General features: G+C 46.5%; 1 long non-coding RNA gene across 1 annotated transcript; it reads left to right on the forward strand.

Moving 5' to 3' along the window:
• Window positions 1-4,581: 4,581 nt before the first annotated feature.
• LOC138649565 (uncharacterized) lies at window positions 4,582-24,551 on the forward strand. The gene is made up of 3 exons (XR_011315326.1): window positions 4,582-4,695; window positions 21,400-21,454; window positions 22,944-24,551. It is a non-coding gene; the product is annotated as an uncharacterized lncRNA (long non-coding RNA).
• The last annotated feature ends 630 nt before the right edge of the window (window positions 24,552-25,181 follow it).

Here is a 25,181-nt window from a genome sequence, read left to right on the forward strand (position 1 = left end):
GTTCTCACTCCACTTTTTCCTACTTAATATTTGGATAGAAAATATTTAACCAGAGAACTGTAACCAGCGGAGAAACCGCCCCCACCCCCATGCAGTTCTGGTTTCAGAAATACTTGTAAACAGCCAGCATGGTGTATCTCGCCTGAGGCCAGACTTGTGCTCCAGCATTGTTCTGTGGAACAAATGGATCCAGACCAGCCATGAAAAGGGTTAATACAGCAGCCGGACCCCCCCCCCCTTTTTTTTTTTTTACTATAGCTACTGGATGTTTCCAAGGAGGAGGGGAGGGAACACTCCCCAAAGTGTGCCTGTACACAGGGTCAGTGCTCCTTTCTGGCACAAAGGGAGGTTTGTTTTGGACACGAGGCACAATAATGGAAGACATTCAAGTCTTAGCTACACTACAAAAAGCACTGAGAGCAGTGCCACACAGGGCCCACCAATGCAAGCCGCAGGGCCACGCAGTGCCCACCAATGCAAGCCGCAGGGCCACGCAGTGCCCACCAATGCAAGCCGCAGGGCCACGCAGTGCCCACCAATGCAAGCCGCAGGGCCACGCAGTGCCCACCAATGCAAGCCGCAGGGCCACGCAGTGCCCACCAATGCAAGCCGCAGGGCCACGCAGTGCCCACCAATGCAAGCCGCAGGGCCACGCAGTGCCCACCAATGCAAGCCGCAGGGCCACGCAGTGCCCACCAATGCAAGCCGCAGGGCCACGCAGTGCCCACCAATGCAAGCCGCAGGGCCACGCAGTGCCCACCAATGCAAGCCGCAGGGCCACGCAGTGCCCACCAATGCAAGCCGCAGGGCCACGCAGTGCCCACCAATGCAAGCCGCAGGGCCACGCAGTGCCCACCAATGCAAGCCGCAGGGCCACGCAGTGCCCACCAATGCAAGCCGCAGGGCCACGCAGTGCCCACCAATGCAAGCCGCAGGGCCACGCAGTGCCCACCAATGCAAGCCGCAGGGCCCACCAATGCAAGCCGCAGGGCCACGCAGTGCCCACCAATGCAAGCCGCAGGACCACGCAATGCCCACCAATGCAAGCCGCAGGGCCACGCAATGCCCACCAATGCAAGCCGCAGGGCCACGCAATGCCCACCAATGCAAGCCGCAGGGCCACGCAATGCCCACCAATGCAAGCCGCAGGGCCACGCAATGCCCACCAATGCAAGCCGCAGGGCCACGCAATGCCCACCAATGCAAGCCGCAGGGCCACGCAATGCCCACCAATGCAAGCCGCAGGGCCACGCAATGCCCACCAATGCAAGCCGCAGGGCCACGCAGTGCCCACCAATGCAAGCCGCAGGGCCCACCAATGCAAGCCGCAGGGCCACGCAATGCCCACCAATGCAAGCCGCAGGGCCACGCAATGCCCACCAATGCAAGCCGCAGGGCCACGCAATGCCCACCAATGCAAGCCGCAGGGCCACGCAATGCCCACCAATGCAAGCCGCAGGGCCACGCAATGCCCACCAATGCAAGCCGCAGGGCCACGCAATGCCCACCAATGCAAGCCGCAGGGCCACGCAATGCCCACCAATGCAAGCCGCAGGGCCACGCAATGCCCACCAATGCAAGCCGCAGGGCCCACCAATGCAAGCCGCAGGGCCCACCAATGCAAGCCGCAGGGCCACGCAATGCCCACCAATGCAAGCCGCAGGGCCACGCAGTGCCCACCAATGCAAGCCGCAGGGCCACGCAGTGCCCACCAATGCAAGCCGCAGGGCCCACCAATGCAAGCCGCAGGGCCACGCAATGCCCACCAATGCAAGCCGCAGGGCCACGCAATGCCCACCAATGCAAGCCGCAGGGCCACGCAATGCCCACCAATGCAAGCCGCAGGGCCACGCAATGCCCACCAATGCAAGCCGCAGGGCCACGCAATGCCCACCAATGCAAGCCGCAGGGCCACGCAATGCCCACCAATGCAAGCCGCAGGGCCACGCAATGCCCACCAATGCAAGCCGCAGGGCCACGCAATGCCCACCAATGCAAGCCGCAGGGCCACGCAGTGCCCACCAATGCAAGCCGCAGGGCCACGCAGTGCCCACCAATGCAAGCCGCAGGGCCCACCAATGCAAGCCGCAGGGCCACGCAATGCCCACCAATGCAAGCCGCAGGGCCACGCAATGCCCACCAATGCAAGCCGCAGGGCCACGCAATGCCCACCAATGCAAGCCGCAGGGCCACGCAATGCCCACCAATGCAAGCCGCAGGGCCCACCAATGCAAGCCGCAGGGCCACGCAATGCCCACCAATGCAAGCCGCAGGGCCACGCAATGCCCACCAATGCAAGCCGCAGGGCCACGCAATGCCCACCAATGCAAGCCGCAGGGCCACGCAATGCCCACCAATGCAAGCCGCAGGGCCACGCAATGCCCACCAATGCAAGCCGCAGGGCCACGCAATGCCCACCAATGCAAGCCGCAGGGCCACGCAATGCCCACCAATGCAAGCCGCAGGGCCACGCAATGCCCACCAATGCAAGCCGCAGGGCCACGCAATGCCCACCAATGCAAGCCGCAGGGCCACGCAATGCCCACCAATGCAAGCCGCAGGGCCACGCAATGCCCACCAATGCAAGCCGCAGGGCCACGCAATGCCCACCAATGCAAGCCGCAGGGCCACGCAATGCCCACCAATGCAAGCCGCAGGGCCACGCAATGCCCACCAATGCAAGCCGCAGGGCCACACAAAGCCCATCAATGCAAGCTGCAGGGACACCCAGTGCCCATCAATGCAAGCCACAGGGCCCACTAATCCAAGCCGCAGTGCCACGCTGGGTCCATCAATCCAAGCCGCAGGGCCCTCCAATGAAAGCCGCAGTGCCACGCAGTACAAGCCCCAGGGCCACGCAGTGCCCACCAATGCAAGCCGCAGGGCCACGCAGTACAAGCCCCAGGGCCACGCAGTGCCCACCAATGCAAGCTGCAGGGCCACGCAATGCCCACCAGTGCAAGCAGCAGGGCCACACAGTGCCCATCAATGCAAGTCGCAGTGCCACACAGGGCCCATCAATGCAAGCCGCAGGGCCACGCAATGCCCATCAATGCAAGCCGCAGGGCTCATTAATGCAAGCCGCAGTGCCACGCTGGGCCCACCAATCCAAGAACAAATCGCCACACAAGGCCCATCAGTCCAAGAAGCAGGGCCACACAAGGCCCATCAATCCAGAGCGCAGTGCCACGTAAGGCCCATCAATCCAGAGCGCAGTGCCACGTAAGGCCCATCAATCCAAGCTGCAGTGCCACGTAGGACCCATCAGTCCAGACCGCAGGGCCACATAGGGCCCATCAATCCAAGCTGCAGTGCCACGTAGGGCCCATCAGTCCAGACCGCAGGGCCACATAGGGCCCATCAATCCAAGCCACAGGACCTATCATTACAAGCCATGGTACCACGCAGGACCTATTATTACATGCCGCGGTGCCACCCAAAGCCCAATAATCCAAGCGGCAACACCACCCAAGGCTCATTAATCCAAGCCGCAGTGCCATCCAAGGCCCTTTAATCCAAGCCACGGTGCCACCCAAGGCCCATTAATCCAAGCGGCAGCGCCACCCAAGACCCATTTATCCAAGCCACAGAGCCACCCAAAGCCCAATAATCCCTGCCGCAGCGCCACCCAAGGCGCATTAATCCAAGCCAAGGTGCCACCCAAGGTCAGTTTATCCAAGCCGCAGCCCTACAATGATAACATATCCGATCTCGCCAAGCCCTTGCAGACTGTGAGCCCCCCGTGTGATGGGTACAGTCGGTGACTTGCATTAATCATTACTCCTCTCCACGTGAGGCGCCATGGAATAGACGGCGCTATAATATCTGGATCAGCCATTGATAACAGGCCCCCAGTATGATTAGTTTCCCATATCCCATAAATCGGAGCGCTCCCATGGTCAGTTCACCACTTTCTACCTGGCACTTCCCTCCAAGTGTGCCAGCCACCAGCTGTACACATGCCAGGCCCCCGAGAGAGGCTTCCATAGTGTACAGTACTGTAACCTGATGAAGCAGGCATCTTTATTATTATACAATCTTACAAGCGCCACCATTGTGATGGGAAGTCCAGACCTGAGAAAGGCCTGCTACACTGGGCACAGATCAGGAGCTGTCAGGCCTACCCCCAGGCTGAGGTGCCCCTGGCCACATGCCCGTACCTGCACACAGTACACACATTCATGCCCCAACCCCACCCAATGCCCGGGGTCACTGCTCGCCAAAGCCCTGGCACCCCGCCCATCCTCCATGGCACCCCTAGGTAACACCTGTGCCCACCACCATGTCCTCTCAGGGCACCCCACCCACGTCATCCTTACCACCACCTCCCCTCCCCCACCAGGCCCATAATAATGCCCCTAGAATAATACAAGCGGCCAGTGGCTGACTTTGCCGCCCCCACGGCTGGAGCTGGGTGCCCCCCGCCGTACCCCACTCTTACCCCCACTGTCTCCGCTGCTTTTTCACGGAGGAGAAACTTGGGATCTGAGCGAAAGGCGGAGCCACCACGTGAGGGGGTACCTGATTGGCCACAATCCAGGGAGAGTCGGCAAACTTCCAACCTTGTTACACTGCCGAGTACTGGAGGACAAACCTTTAAAGGGAGCGTCTGCAAACAAATGCGGCTAGGGACGGTGTGTAATGATCATCTACAGTAGTCAGCGGGGAAGTTTAAAAATGGCCAACTAATTAAAGGTAGGCGTGTAAATTCCCCGCCGCGCAGAGCTCAGTGTGTAGTGCACGTATAGCGCCCTTAAGGGGTCGTGTGACAACTGCTGCACTGGAAAAAACCTCTGCCCATAAGCTGCCAAGTGTCTATTCTGCGGCTCCAGTAATGTGTATACATATTATATATATACTAGATGGGCCTGTGTGATTTCAAATGCCAGGACTGAATTTCAGTGTGTGTGTGTGTGTGTGTGTGTGTGTCTATATTTAATATATGAGTGTGTGTGTGTGTCTATATTTAATATATGAGTGTGTGTGTGTGTCTATATTTAATATATGAGTGTGTGTGTGTGTCTATATTTAATATATGAGTGTGTGTGTGTGTCTATATTTAATATATGAGTGTGTGTGTGTGTCTATATTTAATATGAGTGTGTGTGTGTGTGTGTGTGTGTCTATATTTAATATATGAGTGTGTGTGTGTGTCTATATTTAATATGAGTGTGTGTGTGTGTGTGTCTATATTTAATATATGAGTGTGTGTGTGTGTGTGTGTGTGTCTATATTTAATATATGAGTGTGTGTGTGTGTGTGTGTGTGTCTATATTTAATATATGAGTGTGTGTGTGTGTCTATATTTAATATGAGTGTGTGTGTGTGTGTGTGTGTCTATATTTAATATATGAGTGTGTGTGTGTGTGTGTGTGTGTGTGTCTATATTTAATATATGAGTGTGTGTGTGTGTGTGTGTGTCTATATTTAATATATGAGTGTGTGTGTGTGTGTGTGTGTGTGTGTCTATATTTAATATATGAGTGTGTGTGTGTGTGTGTGTGTGTGTGTGTGTGTGTCTATATTTAATATATGAGTGTGTGTGTGTGTGTGTGTGTGTGTGTGTGTGTCTATATTTAATATATGAGTGTGTGTGTGTGTGTGTCTATATTTAATATATGAGTGTGTGTGTGTGTGTGTCTATATTTAATATATGAGTGTGTGTGTGTGTGTCTATATTTAATATATGAGTGTGTGTGTGTCTATATTTAATATATGAGTGTGTGTGTCTATATTTAATATATGAAGCTGAATGTGTGTGTGTGTGTGTGTATGTCCGGGATTGGCATCTGCACCGTCGCAGCTACAGCCACAAAATTTTGCACAGTCACACGTCTGGACCCCGAGAGCGTCATAGGCTATGTTGTGAGGTGAAATTTTAACCCCGCGCATTCCAATTCACCAAATAATTTTGCCCCTATCTACATAATGGGGAAAAAGTGAAAGGAAAAGTGTTGGAGGCAAATTGACAGCTGCCAGATGTGAACAAGGGGGACTTAAAGAGTGAGAGCGATGGCGCCAAAGAGTATATACCATACAGTTGCTAAGGTGGGGCCCGGACATGGGATACTCACCACACACGGGGATATGAACACACACACAAAATGCGCCACACACTACCACGTGCTTGAACACATATACCACCCTCAGCACACATTTCACCACACATACACCAACCTCGCCACATAAAAGTCGAAACACAAAAGTCACCGCTCAAAACTCGCCACGCGCAAAACACGCCACGTGCAAAACTAGGCTCACGCAAAACTCGCCACACGTGCAAAACTCTCATGGAAAACTCGCCACACGCGGAAAAATTGCCACATGCACAAAAGTTGCAACACATGCAAAGTTGCCTCATACAAAACTTGCACACACTCAAAATGCACCACACATAAAACTCGCCACGCGCAATACTCGCCATGCGCAAAAATTGCTGCACACAACTTGCTACACTAACCTGTCACATGCAACTCGACACAAAAAGTTTCTACACGCATGTCACCACACAAAACTCATCTCACAAAAGTCGTTACATGCATGTCGTCACACGCAACTCAACACACACAACTTGACACATGAAACTCGCCCTAAAACATACACAAGTCTGGTATTATCCTTCAAAAATAAAAATCTGATTAATAAGCAGACAAACTACAAGAGCAACAACTGTACCATATAGGAAATACGGCAGCTGTCAGTCACATGACCTATCTATTATGTGTATGTGTGAGCTAATATATACTGCCAGGGGGAGGGCTTCCTGTTGGCTGGGGATTTATCAGGCTGCCAATTTAGCTTACAAATACTGAGGTAAAAATACTGAGCAAATAACGTGTGAACGCGGTCTAATACAGGAGGAGATGACACACAGATATATACTATATACAGGGGAGATGACACACAGGTATATATTATATACAGGGGAGATGACACACACATATATACTATATACAGGGGAGATGACACACTGGTATCTATATATATAATTGTCTAAGGGTTTTTCCGTCTGTCTGTCTGTCCAGGAAATCCCGCGTCTCTGATTGGTCGAGGCCTGGCGGCCTCGACCAATCAGAGACCGGCACAGCATCGACGTAGAAATCCCGCGTCTCCGATTGGTCGAGGCCGCCAGGCCTCGACCAATCAGCAACGGGCACAGCGACGATGATGTCATAAAGGACGTAGAAATCCCACGTTTCTGATTCAGTGATGGGCACAGTATCGACGTAGATGTCATAATGGTTGCCATGGCGACGATGATGTCATAAAGGTTGCCTCGACCAATCAGCGACGGGCACAGTCTGCCGCGAATTCTGGAATCATCATTGTCCATATACTACGGGGACATGCATATTCTAGAATACCCGATGCATTAGAATCGGGCCACAATCTAGTATAATATATACAGGAGGAGATGACACACTGGTATATACTATATACAGGGGAGATGACATACAGGTACATACTATATACAGGCGTGATGACACAGGTATATACTATATACAGGGGAGATGACACACAGGTATATACTATATACAGGGGAGATGACACACAGGTATATACTATATACAGGAGCAGATGACACACAGGTATATACTATTTACAGGAGGAGATGACTTACAGGTATATACTATATACAGGAGTAGATGACATACAGGTATATACTATATAAAAGAGGAGATGACACATAGGTATATAGAAAAGGAGATGACATACAGCAGGTATATACTATATACAGGGAAGATGACATACATGTATATACTATATACAGGAGATGACATACAGGTATATACTATATATAGGAGGAGATGACATACAGGCAAATAGTATATACAGAATAGATGACATACAGGTATATACTATATACAGGAGATAACACATAGGTATATACAATATACAGGAGGAGATGACATACAGCAGGTATATACTATTTACAGGGGAGATGACATTCAGGTATATACTATATATAGGAGATGACATACAGGTGTATACTATATATAAGGGAGATGACAAACATGTATATACTGAGGGGAAAATGAGAGGTGTGAGGTGAAAATGAAAAGGTGCGAGTGCAAAATGAGAGGAGTGAGGGAAAATAGTGGAGTGATCGGAAAATGACAGATGTGAGGTCGAAATGACAAGTGTTAGGGGGGAATGAGAGGAGCGAGGGGGAAAATAAGAGGAGTGAGGGGGAAAATGAGAGGTGTAAGGGAGAAAATGAGAGATGTGAGGGGGAAAATGAGAGGCGTGATGGGAAAATAAGAGAAGTGAGGTGCTATAACTAACCACAGATATTTACTATGCCCAGGCAACGCCGGGCTCTTCAGCTAGTATATATATATATATATATATCTACTATATAATTGTCTAAGGGTCACTTCCGTCTTTCTGTGTGTCTGTCTGTCTTTCTTTCTGCCACAGATATTCATTGGTCGCGGCCTCTGTCTGTCATGGAATCCAAGTCGCTGATTGGTCGTGGCAAAACGCCCACGACCATTGCCACGACCAATCAGCGACGGCCGCAGTCCGGCGGCAACATGGCCGCTCCTTCCTCCCCGCAGTCAGTGCCCGCTCCATACTCCCCTCCAGTCAGCCCTCACACAGGGTTAATGCCAGCGTTACCGGAGCGCAATGTAACGCACTCTGGTTACGCAGCTATTAACCCTGTGTTACCAACATTTTACTATTGATGCGGCGTATGCGTATGCGGCGGGCATTATACTACGTGGCTGGCCAATACACTATGTGACTGGGCAATATACTACGTGGCTGGGCAATATAGTACGTGGCTGGGCAATATACTACGTGGCTGGGCAATATACTACGTGGCTGGGCAATATACTACCTGGCTGGGCAATATAGTACGTGGCTGGGCAATATTCTACATGGCTGGGCAATATACTACGTGACTGGGCAATATAATACGTGGCTGGGCAATATACTACGTGACTGGGCAATATAGTACGTGGCTGGACAATATAGTACGTGGCTGGGCAATATAGTACGTGGCTGGGCAATATACTACGTGGGCTGGGCAATATACTACGTGGGCTGTGCAATATACTACGTGGACATGCATATTCTAGAATACCCGATGCGTTAGAATCGGGCCACCATCTAGTATATATATATGTATATATACTAGATGGTGGCCCGATTCTAACGCATCGGGTATTCTAGAATATGCATGTCCCCGTAGTATATGGACAATGATGATTCCAGAATTCGCGGCAGACTGTGCCCGTCGCTGATTGGTCGAGGCAACCTTTATGACATCGTCGCCATGGCAACCATTATGACATCTACGTCGATACTGTGCCCGTCGCTGAATCAGAGACGCGGGATGTCTACGTCCTTTATGACATCATCGTTGCTGTGCCCGTCACTGATTGGTCGAGGCCTGGCGGCCTCGACCAATCAGAGACGCGGGATTTCCAGGACAGACAGACAGACAGACAGACGGAAAAACCCTTAGACAATTATATATATAGATATCTATATATATAATTGTCTAAGGGTTTTTCCGTCTGTCTGTCTTTCTGTCTGTCTGTCTGTCTTTCTGTCTGTCTGTCCTGGAAATCCCACATCTCAGAGACCGGCACAGCATCGACGTAGAAATCCCGCGTCTCTGATTGGTCGAGGCCGCCAGGCCTCGACCAATCAGCAACGGGCACAGCGACGATGATGTCATAAAGGACGTAGACATCTCACGTTTCTGATTCAGCGACGGGCACAGTATCGACGTAGATGTCATAATGGTTGCCATGGCGACGATGATGTCATAAAGGTTGACTCGACCAATCAGCGACGGGCACAGTCTGCCGCGAATTCTGGAATCATCATTGTCCATATACTACGGGGACATGCATATTCTAGAATACCCGATGCGTTAGAATTGGGCCACAATCTAGTCTACTATATAATTGTCCAAGGGTCACTTCCGTCTTTCTGTCTGTCTGTCCTTCTGTCTGTCACGGATATTCATTGGTCGCGGCCTCTGTCTGTCATGGAGTCCAAGTCGCTGATTGGTCTCGCCAGCTGCCTGTCATGGCTGCCTCGACCAATCAGCGACGGCCACAGTCCGATTAGTCCCTCCCTACTCCCCTGCAGTCAGCGCCCGGCGCCTGCTCCATACTCCCCGCAGTCACCACTCACACAGGGTTTATGCCAGCGGTAACGGACCGCATTATGCCGCGGGTAACTCACTCCGTTACCGCCGCTATTAACCCTGTGTGACCAAGTTTTTACTATTGATGCTGCCTATGCAGCGTCAATAGTAAAAGATCTACTGTTAAAAATACTAAAAAAATAAAAAAATCATCATATACTCACCCTCTGGCGCCTTTCCCGCTCCTCGCGACGCTCCGGTGCTAAGGATGGTATGCGACAAGGACCTTCCATGACGTCACGGTCATGTGATCGCGACGTCATCACAGGTCCTGGCGCCTGCGTGAGAAGGACCTTCCATGACGTCACGGTCATGTGACCGCGACATCATCACAGGTCCTGCGCGAGAAGGACCTTCCATAATGTCACGGTCATGTGACCGCGACGTCAGCACAGGTCCTGCGCGCCTACGCGAGAAGGACCTGCCATGACGTCACGGTCATGTGACCGCGACGTTATCACACACTGGGACAGGAAGCTGACGACAGAACTACAAGGTGCCCTCGGATCGGAAGGTGAGTATATGTTTATTTTTAATTTTTTAACCTGTGACATACGTGGCTGGGCAATATACTACGTAGCTGGGCAATATACTACGTGACTGGCCAATATACTATGTGGCTAGGCAATATACTACGTGGCTCTGTGCTGTATACTACGTCACTGTGCAATATACTACGTGGCTCAGTGCTGTATACTACGTCACTGGGCAATATACTACGTAACAGGGCAATATACTACGAGGCTGGGCAATATACTACGTCACTGGGCAATATACTATGTGGCTGGGCAGTATACTACGTGGGCTGTGCAATATACTACGTGGCTCTGTGCTGTATACTACGTCGCTGGGCAATATACTACATGGCTGGGCAATATACTACGAGAACATGCACATTCTAGAATACCCGATGCGTTAGAATCGGGCCACCATCTTCTATATATATATATATATATATATATATATATATATATATATATATATATATATATATATATATATATATATATATATATATATACACAGTACGGACCAAAAGTTTGGACACACCTCATTTAAAGGGAACCTGTCACCCCCCTCAGGCGTTTGTAACTAAAAGAGCCACCTTGTGCAGCACAAATGCTGCATTCTGACAAGGTGGCTCTTTTTGTTATGATGCCTGCACACGGCGAAATAAACGTTTATAAAATGTGCCCCCTCATACCGTGAAATCGCCAGGGAGGCGGGTCTTTCCTTCCAAATCAGATGCAGCACAGCCGTCACTCTGGACCTGTGCGCGCCGGGCGCCACCTCCTCTTGCTGCATTATCGTCCCAGCGCCTGCGCTGTAAGTACAAAGGGCACACCCGAAAAAAAACCTTAAAGCGCAGGCGTCGGGGACGATAATGCTGCAAGAGGAGGCGGCGCCCCGCGCGCACAGGTCCGGAGTGACGGCTGTGCCGCGTCTGATTAGGAAGGAATATTCACACTGAAGGCATAAAAACTATGAATTAACACGTGTGGAATTATATACTTAACACAAAAGTGTGAAACAGAAATTATGTCTTATATTCTGGGTTCTTCAAAGTAGGCACCTTTTGCTTTGATGACTGCTTTGCACACTCTTGGCATTCTATTGATGAGCTTCAAGAGGTAGTTACCGGGAATGGTTTTCACTTCACAGGTGTGCCCTGTCAGGTTTAATAAGTGGGATTTCTTGCCTTATAAATGGGGTTGGGACAATCAGTTGTGTTGAGCAGAAGTCTGGTGGATACTCAGCTGATAGTCCTACTGAATGGACTGTTAGAGTTTGTATTATGGCAAGAAAACAGCAGCTAAGTAAAGAAAAATGAGTGGCCATCATTACTTTAAGAAATGAAGCTCAGTCAATCTGAAAAATTGGGAAAACTTTGAAAGTGTCCCCAAGTCCAGTGGCAAAAACCATCAAGCACTACAAAGAAATTGGCTCACATGAGGACTGCCCCAGGAAAGGAAGACCAAGAGTCACCTCTGCTTCTGAGGATAAGTTTATCCGAGTCACCAGCCTCAGAAATCGCAAGTTAACAGCAGCTCAGATTAGAGACGAGGTCAATGCCACACAGATTTCTAGCAGCAGACACATCTTTACAACAACTGTTAAGAGGAGACTTTGTGCAGCAGGCCTTCTTGGTAAAATAGCTGCTAGGAAACCACTGCTAAGGACAGGCAACAAGCAGAAGAGACTTGTTTGGGCTAAAGAACACAAAGAATGGACATTAGACCAGTGGAAATCTGTGCTTTGGTTATGAGTCCAAATTTGAGATCTTTGGTTCCAACCACCGTGCCTTTGTGCGACGCAGAAAAGGTGAACGGATGGACTCTACATGCCTGGTTCCCACCGTGAAACATGGAGGAGGTGTGATGGTGTGGGGGTGCCTTGCTGGTGACACTGTTGGGGATTTATTCAAAATTGAAGGCATACTGGACCAGCATGGCTACCACAGCATCTTGCAGCAGCATGCTATTCCATACGGTTTGCGTTTAGTTGGACCATGATTTATTTTTCAACAGGACAATGACCCCAAACACACCTCCAGGCTGTGTAAGGGCTATTTGACCAAGAAGGAGAGTGATGGGGTGCTACGCCAGATGACCCGGCCTCCACAGTCACCAGACCTGTACCCAATCGAGATGGTTTGAGGTGAGCTGGACCGCAGAGTGAAGGCAAAAGGACCAACAAGTGCTAAGCATCTCTGGGAACTCCTTCAAGATTGCTGGAAGACCATTCCCGGTGACTACCTCTTGAAGCTCATCAAGAGAATGCTAAGAGTGTGCAAAGCAGTCATCAAAGCAAAAGGTGGCTACATTGAAGAACCTAGAAAATAAGACATAATTTCAGTTGTTTCACACTTTTTTGTTAAGTATATAATGCCACATGTGTTAATTCACAGTTTTGATGCCTTCAGTGTGAATGTACAATTTTTATAGTCATGAAAATACAGAAAAATCTTTAAATGAGAAGGTGTGTCCAAACTTTTGGTCTTTACTGTATATATATATATATATACATATATATATATATATATATATATACTATATATATAATTGTGCAAGGTCCACTTCTGTCTGTTTGTCTGTTGCGGAAATCTCGCGTTGCTGATTGGACCAATCAGCGACAGGCACAGTCCGGCTGCGAATTAGCCCCTCCCTATTTCCTTCCAGTCAGTGCCCCCTCCATACTCCCGTCCAGTCAGCGGCCACATAGGGTTTTAGCAGTCCGTTAAACGGACTGCGTTACACCACGTCATAACGCGGTGTAACGCATTCCGTTAACGCTGCCATTAACCCTGTGAGTGTGACCAACTTTTTACTATTGATGCTGAAATCAGAAATCTTCATAAATAAACTACATACATATTCAAGAATACCCGATGCGTTAGAATCGGGCCACCATCTACTATATATATATACAGTTATATGAAAAAGTTTGGGCACCCCTATGAATCTTAAGCTTAATGTTTTATAAAAATTGTTTTTTTTTGCAACAGCTATTTCAGTTTCATATATCTAATAACTGTTGGACACAGTAATGTTTCTGCCTTGAAATGAGGTTTATTGTACTAACAGAAAATGTGCAATCTGCATTTAAACAAAATTTGACAGGTGCATAAGTTTGGGCACCCTTATCATTTTCTTGTTTTAAATACTCCTACCTACTTTTTACTGACTTACTAAAGTACTTTTTTTGGTTTTCTAACCTCATTGAGCTTTGAACTTCATAGCCAGGTGTATGTAAACATGAGAAAAGCTACTTAACCCTTTCACGACATGCGCCGTACATGTACTGCACATGCTGTGAATCCCCCTTTGATGTGGGCTCCGGCGGTGAGCCCGCATCAAAGTCGCGACATGTCAGCTGTTTTGTACAGCTGACATGTGCGCGCAATAGCGGCGGGTGAAATCGCTATTCACCCGCCGCTATTAACCTGTTAAATGCTGCTGTCAAACACAGACAGCGGCATTTAACTACCGCATCCGGCCGGGCGGCCGGAAATGACGTAATCGCCGACCCCTGTCACATGATCGGGGGTCGGCGATGCATCAGGAAGGTAACCATAGAGGTCCTTGAGACCTCTATGGTTACTGATGCAGGCCTGCTGTTAGCGTCCCCCTGTGGTCGGCGCTCACAGCACACCTGCATTTCAGCTACATAGCAGCGATCTGATGATCGCTGTTATGTAGCTGAGCCGATCAAGTGGTGCCAGCTTCTAGCCTCCCATGGAGGCTATTGAAGCATGGCACAAGTAAAAAAAAATGTTTTTAAAAATATGAAAAATATATAAAAAATATAAAAGTTTAAATCACCCCCCTTTCGCCCCATTCTAAATAAAACAATAAAAAAAAAATCAAACATACACATATTTGGTATCGCCGCATTCAGAATCGCCCGATCTATCAATTAAAAAAAAGCATTAACCTGATCGCTAAACGGCGTAGCGAGAAAAAAATCCGAAACGCCAGAATTAAGTTTTTTTGGTCGCCGCGACATTGCATTAAAATGCAATAACGGGCGATCAAAAGAACGTATCTGCGCAAAAATGGTATCATTAAAAACATCAGCTCGGCACGCAAAAAATAAGCCCTAACCCGACCCCAGATCACGAAAAATGGAGACGCTACGGGCAGGGCTGCCACTAGAAATTTCAGGGCCCCTGTTGTGAATTCTGTTATTGAACTCCCTCCTGTGGTCATGAATGGTACTTCAGCGAGTTCTGTCCATGGACTCCCTCTGGTGGCTGTGAGTGGAGCTGCTGCTTCTGAGGTTCCTTCCACAGGTGACGTGGTTTATCCTTTGGTTGGCTGCTCTATTTAACTCCACTCAGATCGTTACTCCATGCCAGCTGTCAATGTTCCTGCATTGGTTCAGTTCGCTCTTGGATCTTTCTTGTTACCTGTCTACTCCAGCAGAAGCTAAGTTCCTGCTAGTTATTATTTGTTCATTGTTTCCTTGTCCAGCTGGATATCATGATTTTGCCTTGCTAGCTGGAAGCTCTGGGATGCAGAGTGGCATCTCCGCACCGTTAGTCTGTGCGGAGGTCTTTTTGCACACTCTGCGTGGTCTTTTGTAGTTTTTTGTGCTGACCGCAAAGATACCTTTCCTATCCTCTGTCTGTTTAGTAAGTCTGGCCTCCCTTTGCTGAAACCTGTTTCATTTCTGCGTTTGTGACTTTTATCTTAACTCACAGTCAATATATGTGGGGGGCTGCCTTTTCCTTTGGGGAATTTCTCTGAGGCAAGGTAGGCTTTATTTTCTATCTCTAGGGCTAGTTAGCTCTTAGGCTGTGAAGAGGCATCTAGGGAGTGTCAGGAACGCTCCACGGCTATTTCTAGTTGTTGTGATAGGATTAGGGGTTGCAGTCAGCAGAGCTCCCACATCCCAGAGCTTGTCCTGTGTGAGTTTAACTATCAGGTCGTGCCGGGTGCTCAACTCAGTACGGATCTCTACTCCAAAAGTACAGACCGCAATAGTCTCCTACATTTTGAGAGTCTCCATCCCCCCTAGTAGTGTAGCAGATCTAGGTTTCGTCAAACTCAATCTGACAGGTGCCCCGCCCCTATCAAAGTGTATCAAAGTGTGTAACCCCTCCCCTCCTCCTGTCAGCCAGCTGTCCCTGAGGCTGGCTGATTTCCCCTTTTGATATAGTTTGATATATTTTAATTTGTTGCAGTTTGATATTATTCCCGTATTTGTGGGATAACACATGTTTATAATTATATCCTAGTCGTGTATTTATTTTACACGTGGTTTATAACACCTTTCTCATTTGTTTTATATTAGATTTTATACGTAGCTCGAGTTTGATTCTGTAAGCTGTGTTTTATTCACAGTGTACAGATATAGTGCAGAACTTTGTTTTATAACACAACCAGCTGTTTATTTGTGTTTCTACTGACCATTAACTAAATGTTTATTTTCACAAACAGAAAAGACAAATTTTCTGTTTGTACCTGTATTGTACCTGTAGGGTTATGTTGTTGTATTCGCTTTCCCAGAAAAGTTATTTGTGTCTCTACATTTCTCAGAAAAGTTATTTGTGTCGCTACTGACCATTAACTAAATGCTTATTTACACAAACAGAAAAGACAGATTTTCTGTTTGTACCTGTAGGGTTATCTGCGGGGCAGTGGTTTATAACACCTAGGTCAATTGTTGTTGTATTCGTTTTCTCAGAAAAGTTATTTGTGTCTCTACCTTTCTCAGAAAAGTTATTTGTGTCGCTACTGACCATTAACTAAATGCTTATTTACACAAACAGAAAAGACAGATTTTCTGTTTGTACCTGTAGGGTTATGTAGGGTTATCTGCGGGTCATGTGCACATTATGTATGCGGCCATATTACAACACACGCAAGTATATACGAATATAAAACCAAAGACACGATATTGTAAAAATGTAAAAAAAATTTTTATTTCTCACAATAAAACAGCATCTCAAATTTTAAGTTAGCTAACAGCATGATGCTGACAAATGCATCTTTGCGGAATCTGATAACAACGCGCTGAACAAAGGGCTGAGCCTGAAAATCTTGATGTCACAAAATCTGATACGATTCGATCATTATACTGCAAGTCAGACGTGAAATGCTGTAAAACCTTCTTAAATGGAAAGCCTCGCGCTAAATGGTATAATACATATATGCAATAATGACTGCATACACGGCTATACAAATCTTGAATTTGTGCGCTCTGATAACAATAAGAATAACAATTCTTGTTCAGGAATGTCACAAAAGCGCGTGGAAAGATAATATTATCCGCACGGAAGCCGTAACTGTCAAAAAATATGCCCGTTTTATCGTCGCAGAGTACGATTAATATCCAGTGGCGACCAGCTTGATTCGCCGGGTCTGTATTCACAATATATGCCACGGGTCTCTGAGTCACTCTTTCTTCCGGAAGCAAATCACACGGAAACACACCGGCGAATATGCGGTCTGTATAATTATCGGACTGCGCTACAACTGTAAGCTGCAGACTGTCCATCGTTGCTTAATTAAAATCGTACAAGATCTCTCGCCTGTTATTAATTTCCAGAATGGTGTGGTTGACTGCAAAGACAATCATATTTATCGTGTGGAGTGTCGCTATCGCAAAGCGGACTTCAGCACGCAGATTACCTGTTTTAATGAGCGAGAAATGGCCTCCAGGCTCTTGATCAGGCGATAAATCAAAAGCAAATAGCGTGAAGCCAGCCATAAATTCTTCACGATCTATCGCCACGGCACAATCAGCCTTTTGCTTGCCCGATATATGGGCAAGCGCCATATATTCTCTGATGGCTAAATCAGCATTAAAATTAGGATTATAAGGCCTCGCGGGTATCTGCTGACCATCCAGATATAATGCCGCGTGGTTGACGTGGTAGTGGTGAAAGTCCAGTGGGTTTTTTGTATAAGAACCGCTGAAATCCTCATTATCTACAAACCCCAATATAACAGTTTTTGGTATCTGTCCTAGGAAGAGGTTCTCGTGGTTCGTGATCCGTGTCCCTGCGGCGATGCTGTACACTTTCAGGCATGTTCGGTCAACAGCGTACTTGGCTGTTGCGGCTAGGAGGGCCTGGCTGTGGCCGATTCGGACAGCCGGAGATACCTGCACTCTTTTCACATAGAGAGCCGCCTGCGAGATTTGTACCTTCAGCGGCTCGGCTTCTGCGGACATGAGGCAGAAAGTATCCTTATTTCTTGACAGCTTAACCTTAAGGTCAAGGCCGTTCAATATTAACTTTGGCTGGTTAAATATATCCCCAAAAATGGGCCCCAAAAGATCGATGGGTTTTGAGCGAGAAGCGGCACTGGCTCTTTTGATAAATCCCGCATTTGCGCCATCCAGGCGCCTGTCATTATGATGCCCCGCAGTGTCTTTATAGAACAAACCGGCTGTAAATTGTGATGCCAGCGTCTGTGAACTGTAATTTAAAAGGGTCTCTATGTACGCTCTATAGCTGTAGAGATTGTCCGATTGTGAGATAAGTTGGTCTCCCAGAGTAATATCGACCTGGTTAAAAAGAGTGGCTAGAGGGTAGTTTATGAGCGCCACACGCGCACCATCGGCGATGGCCGTATTATCCTGCTTCACGATGCGACAGCTTATGTACAGCAGCGTGTTGTTCAGATCATAATAATAATCACCGCTACCAGATATGTAAAACTCCAACGGTCCATTGTCTGACAGAGCAGCAACTGGCTGTACTTGTACAAATAGAGATTTCTCGATGCTTGTTTGAGTCGGTGGTACGGCAAAAATATCCAGTTCAGATTTTGCGCACTCTACAGAAGCGTCACGCAGGAAAGCCATGATAACTGATTAGAAGATGTCGTCCGCAGAGCGTCTTACTCGTTTCTGACGGGGGCGTCTCTTGGATGTAGTTTTATTCATGAGCATCGGCGGTAAAGGAGGGCAAACGCGCCGCTTTCTTTTTTGGGCTTTTTTAGCGACATAGATTATCCCAGAGCCGTCTTGCTGGGTTGGTGTGGCATTTTATCGTGTCAATGCTGGCGAGGTCTAAAATATAATCGCACTATACACTTGCCGTATCTGAATTTAACCGGCGTGCCCTGGTCCGACATGACTGTAATGTTTATGGAGTCAAAGTGTTGCTTGCACAGCGGTATGTAATTGGGCCGTGAGTAGCGCACCGTGACAATATCATTATCATCGCCGCTAACTTCTACGGTTCGTAGCAGTTGAACGTAACTGTCACCTACAAGTTGATGTTGAATTATATCAGTGTATACAAAAAGCGAATAAAAACCAGCCTTTGAATCGGGGTAAAAGCGGCGATTCCACGGCATTAAAGCAACGAGGGAGTCATCGACGGTCTGCAGTCCGAAAATAAATTTTAGCTTAGTACCCAGAGCAAACTGTATAGGGGATGGGTCGGGCAGGATCACCTCGCGGCGTAGCTCATCATACCGTATTCTGTAGGCAGGCGTAGATAAATACAGCGCTTCTATTCGGGCATTGACCGTGCCAACTAGCTTAGGAATGGACTAGTAAAATCCTGATTTTATGTGATACTGTACTAACGGCTCGCCGTGTTTAGCCGCGTAGAAGCTCCCTTCAAAAGCATCAAACGTGTTCCACGTATGGGGGTACTGTATTTCCGTTAACGCCACCTCATAATCTGCTGAAAGATGAACGGCCCGCACTAACTTGGTATTGTACTCTGATATTGTGTTTTCGGGGTACATTTTAATTGACGAATTACTGGGTAATGTCACGAAAAACGAGCCCGCTTCCATTGTTATATATCTGTCAACTCCGAGGCCGGGATCCAACTATTGAATTTTTCGGGGTAGCCCAGCCATTTGACAAAGCAGTGACTCACACCCCTGACACGTTTTTTTCTCAAAATCTTTTCTACTCTGTAGACACGATCCTCATCCATAGGTATTTTTTGCAGCTCTTCCTTATAAAATGACCCCTCTACAGCCTCCCCGGCTAAATCACTGATTTTATAAAGGGGTTTATGAAATTTATTGGAGACGGCGGTAATTAAAAAAATCTCTTTGCTGTACGTCTTCTCATAGCCCTTACAGAAGGGCGACTTATAGCGCGATATTCTGACATGAGAGCCAACCGTTAAAGACGGTTTAATCGGTTTATTAGTAATAGTAGAACTGTAAATATTGCGCCAGATTTGCATCACGTTTCGCTCTGACACAGACGCGGGACTACAGCGGATCGTTGAGTGGTACGTATGGTTGTAGATATGCAGCAAATCCGGTAAAATATCAATATACCTAAAGGTATTATGATGCGTAAGATAGCGCCACATACGGGTTTTTAATGTGCGATTAAAACGCTCGACCATAGCGGCTTTTACATCATTGTTTGTAAAAAAGTGATGAATATTGTGCGTATTACATAGTTGCTTGAGTGATGAATTTATAAATTCTTTGCCGCGATCCGTCTGCAGTTTCTTCGGTATGCGCTTATCATTTTGAAATATTAATTCGAACGATCTGGCGACACTAGCGCCTGTCTTGTTTGTCAAGGCCACGCACCATGCGTATCTCGATAGAACATCAATCACCGTCAGGATGTATTTGACATTATCATTTTCCCTTGAATAGTCAATTAAACTTACGAGATCCGCCTGCCACTGCGCATCAATGGCCGAGACGTAAATTTTATTTGTCAAAAAGCGTTTTCTAGCAGGCTTGTGTAGCGTGTAGGTGTCTTGCTTATTCAACCAAGCAATCACATCAGATTTCTTTATTCCGCGCGCTCTTGCAGCTCTAAATAATTTGTCAATACCCGAGAATGATCCGGGTGCCTTGCTTGTAAAATATTGTTTTTCTAATATGGCATCATACGATTTAGACGTCATGATTGATTAAAATGATTGTGGCTCGTTAATCAACAGCCTGCTTCTTTCAGAAATTCAGCTGTATAAAAATTCCTGTTTTAATCCGGCTATATCATGCGTGAGTTAATGCATGCATTAATTGCATGTATGGTTGTGTTCTGGGTGTTAACAGAAGGCGTGTGATGGGGCGTAACTGGGTGTGTTTCTGGGTGTTAACAGGTGAGCTGTTTTCTGACACTCAGGATAAATACAGCTGACTGTACCACTAAGTACAGCAGACATCCACCAGAAGTCAGACTAGACTAAAAAGCAGAGCTATTCTAAATGTAAGTATATAAGACAGTTGTCTTATTATTCGCAAATGCTTAATTATATTTAACTATGCATCTCTAAAACCATAATTAAGGATGTTATTTGTTTAATAAGTTAGTGTTATACTGGAGGCTAGCTGCATATTTAGTAGCGTTGTATAATATAGTTTTACTGCATAAACATATTTGTGGTACCTAATTAATATAGAAAGACTTATCCGCGGGCAACTATTATAACATAATTTATGTAATACAGTAGTTAATAACTGTTAATACGCCCTAACTAGCGTATGCAGCGCTTACTTACTACCTGTGTTTTGTTTAACATAGACATATTTATAGTCATATTTATACAGTAGCGGTACATTTAGTTGGGTTGTATAATATAGTTTTACTGCATAAACCATATTTGTGGTACATAATTAATATAGAAAGACTTATCCGTATTACCCATGATTTGCTTAGTATAAATATATTTATACACGGGGCGCCGTTTTATTTGTTGGAGTATATAAATGAGTTTGACGAGTGGTAGTTTGTGATTAATATAGATTGCACAAAAAATTTACACAGATAATTTATTTTAGATGGAATCCCAAAATTTTTCGGCTTTTTCCAGTCAAGTTGCGGATTCAGTATTCGGTATGTTTCAAGATTTATATAAATGTATCTGTTAGTGCCCCATTCTAAGTAAGGACTGTTTTATTCTTTCTTGTTTAAGATGAATTTATCAGGTCAGAAAATCTGTCTTTTCTGTTTGTGAAAATAAACATTTAGTTAATGGTCAGTAGAAACACAAATAAACAGCTGGTTGTGTTATAAAACAAAGTTCTGCACTATATCTGTACACTGTGAATAAAACACAGCTTACAGAATCAAACTCGAGCTACGTATAAAATCTAATATAAAACAAATGAGAAAGGTGTTATAAACCACGTGTAAAATAAATACACGACTAGGATATAATTATAAACATGTGTTATCCCACAAATACGGGAATAATATCAAACTGCAACAAATTAAAATATATCAAACTATATCAAAAGGGGAAATCAGCCAGCCTCAGGGACAGCTGGCTGACAGGAGGAGGGGAGGGGTTACACACTTTGATACACTTTGATAGGGGCGGGGCACCTGTCAGATTGAGTTTGACGAAACCTAGCTCTGCTACACTACTCCCCCTCTACCAAAAGGTCCATACCAAAAGCACAATACCAGAGAGTACAACGTATAGTCTCCGACATTAACACCAGGGATCAACGTATACAAGAGATGACACAAAAATTCCAAACTAGAGGGTACCCCTTATCTATCCTGGAGAAGTCCAGGGCTGTGACCAACAGACCTAGGGCGGATACAACCTCACGTATCCCTTTTGTACACTTGTTTCACCCTTTTATGTACAAACTCCATAGGGCTATCCGCAGTAATTGGCATATTTTATCTAGTGCATTTCCTAATGTAACGGAGTTTCAACAACCATTCCTCCCTTGCTTCAAAAGAGCTCCAAGCCTGCGGAATAGTCTTGTCAAGGCAGACATCGGCACCAGTACCACTGTTAGATAAAGCTTTCTTGGCAAACCAAGGGAAGGCACTTTCCCGTGCCTTCACTGTGCACAGTGCAATAATGTTCTCAAGGGGAATGCAGTCACACACCCGCATTCTGGTAAAGAGTTTAAAATTAGAGGGTATTTCACATGTAGCTCTACATATGTTGTTTATGTCATCAAATGCCCATGTGGCCTACTATATGTAGGAGAAACATCTCAACCCATTAGGGATCGGGTGTCAAAACACAAATCCACCATTCGCTGTAATAACCTCTTACTACCTCTACCCCACCATTTTCACACACTTGGACACAGTATTTCCCAATTAAAATTTCAGGTACTGGAACACGTCCCGATGCAACGCAGGGGAGACAATAGATTATTGATGCTCAGAAAACGTGAGGCATACTGGATACACACCCTAGACACACTATCACCAAAGGGACTCAACAGGGAATATGAGCTATCTGCATTTATTTGAGGGGTTCTGGATACTTCTTTTATGTCTGAAATTATAGGGTTTGAAATACCTGACATAAGCGTGTTTATGCTATATACTAATATATGCCTTTGTCTTTTAGAGTCGTCTGTACTAATGATTGATTGGCACGTCACGAACCACTGTCACCATCGGATTGACCATCACTCTCCGTGTCTACACTTTTGTCCGTTATCACCGTTCACTACGGACACGTTCGTTCTAGATGTAGCTATAATGGGCATTATCTGCTATATACATGTCACACTATTGTTCTCACGCTCATATGTCAGGACACCCTGCACTACATATGTATCCTGTTACATCTGGGTCTGCACCCTATACCCCAGTATGATTATACTGTTTAGACTGATTATTCCCATATACACAGTGTCTAGTGAGTCTGTGGTCACCTCCCTTCCACTCTGCCTGCCTACCTGTCACATGGGGCATCCCTCTTTTATTACTTGCATGGATAGAACCTATTCATGGTACTCCGCCCCCTTCCCCCTCCTTCACACTCTCCCATATTCTCCTTCTATTGTTAGGTGGATTCTACCCACATAAGACCCCGCCCCCTTTCGAACGGCTCCGCCCATGATCGGCGCTCACGTGGGGTCCTCTTTCCCATGCCCTGTCTCCCCTTCCCCATGCCATGGCGCCGTATTGGGGCTTTAGTTTACACTGCACTATAGCGCCCCTCCTTTGGAACGCATTTTTCACCGCTGTGAACCGCACAGCCATTCATTTCCGGTCTGGCGACACCTTGTGACGTCACTTCCGGTCGCGGCGCTCACTTTCTGTGCTGACACCTGTATATAAACCGGCACCTTCTGATCCCTCTCAGACGAGCGGTGGACTCTGCGTCTGAGAGGACAATCCTTATACCCCAGCGGCTTCTCTACAGGTAAATACATGCCTCTGATAGCAGCTTTCGCCATACGTACTGCTATTCAGTATAGGTACCTACACTTATTTTTGCCTGATCTCTATTCTCTGCAGCCCGGGTCTCGTGTTTGGCCATATGAGGGGATCACCTCCCGCCATCTCTTTATATATCTCTAAGGTATACTAGCACATATATTTGGGGGCGCTACAGCTTCAGGGGTACATCAGTACATTATACTGTTTTTAGGTTTTTTATTTACTTTTTCTTTCCCTCCCACGTCCTGTAGTAACACCCCATTAAAAACTACATCTACCTCTCATCTACTATTACTACTATTTTCCCAGTAAGGGGACATCTTCTGTGAGTACCATCCTCCTTTTTTGATATCAGTTCATCTATCCATGTCCATCTGAATGCTACACATCGCGTGTTCTCTTTTCTCGTCTTTCACCACATTAGGCACCTGATTCAGGTCTGCATCCTTAATGCATAAGGACTCTTTGCCACAAAACTAGTTGGCATTAGCACGGTATGTGTTTCATCTTTATCTTCATGTTAGCCACTCCCACAATATATCTAGCGAGGATATTAAGCACAAATTTACTGCGATACCATCATTGAAATATGTATCTGTTAATACTTTGGCTCTATGTGATTATTCATGACAATTTTGTATATACTTTTGTTTTTTTCATGTTTTATTTACCCACCGCATTGTATTGCATATGTTGTTTATATACCGCATTGCATTGCGTTTTTTCTTGAATACTGTAGTGACTGATGAAAGCCCACTGTAGGGCTGAAACGTTTCTGGTGCTACTTCCAGCAATAAATCTACAAAATACACTTAAGTTGAGTGCGAGACTTCTTTTCATTGTGCCGAGTGCTCCTAACCACCAGGTCCATAACAGTACAGCTGGCCCAAAGTATTAATGCATCTCAATGGAGGGATAAGAGAAGTTCTGAGACCATTTTTTTTTCTTTGCACTGTGTGTTGTCTTTCTTTTCCCCTTAACCTTTGGGTGGTTCAAGGTCTGTCCTCTTGTGTGGATCATCTCACTGCAAGGGTACAAAACATTCAAGAATTTGTGGTTCAGAATCCGATGTTAGAGCCTAGAATTCCTATTCCTGATTTATTTTCTGGGGATAGATCTAAGTTCCTGAATTTCAAAAATAATTGTAAACTGTTTCTAGCTTTGAAACCCCACTCCTCTGGTGACCCCATTCAACAAGTGAAAATCATTATTTCTTTGTTGCGTGGTGACCCTCAAGACTGGGCATTTTCCCTTGCGCCAGGAGATCCTGCATTGCGTGATGTTGATGTGTTTTTTTCTGGCGCTTGGATTGCTTTATGATGAACCAAATTCAGTGGATCAGGCAGAGAAAATCTTGCTGGCTTTGTGTCAGGGTCAGGATGAAGCGGAGGTGTACTGTCAGAAGTTTAGAAAGTGG

The sequence above is a fragment of the Ranitomeya imitator genome, chromosome 1, assembly GCF_032444005.1.
Source record: "Ranitomeya imitator isolate aRanImi1 chromosome 1, aRanImi1.pri, whole genome shotgun sequence".
Classification (NCBI taxonomy): Eukaryota; Metazoa; Chordata; class Amphibia; order Anura; family Dendrobatidae; genus Ranitomeya; species Ranitomeya imitator.